Source organism: Garra rufa, chromosome 1, assembly GCF_049309525.1.
Source record: "Garra rufa chromosome 1, GarRuf1.0, whole genome shotgun sequence".
Lineage (NCBI taxonomy): Eukaryota > Metazoa > Chordata > Actinopteri > Cypriniformes > Cyprinidae > Garra > Garra rufa.
In genome coordinates this window covers 95,741,652-95,741,860 of record NC_133361.1, presented here as the reverse complement: position 1 = coordinate 95,741,860, position 209 = coordinate 95,741,652, and positions in this window count along the sequence as shown.

Genomic DNA, 209 nt, shown 5'->3' with positions numbered 1-209 from the left:
TCAAAGCAAAAGGTGGCTAATTTGAAGAACCTAGAATATGACATATTTTCAGTTTCACACGAAAACGTTTTTGTTATGTACTATAATTCCACATGTGTTAATTCATAGTTTGGATGCCTTCAGTGTGTATCTACAATTTTCATAGTCATGGAAAAAAAAAACTCTTTGTATGAGAAGGTGTGTGTGTGTGTGTATATATATATATATAT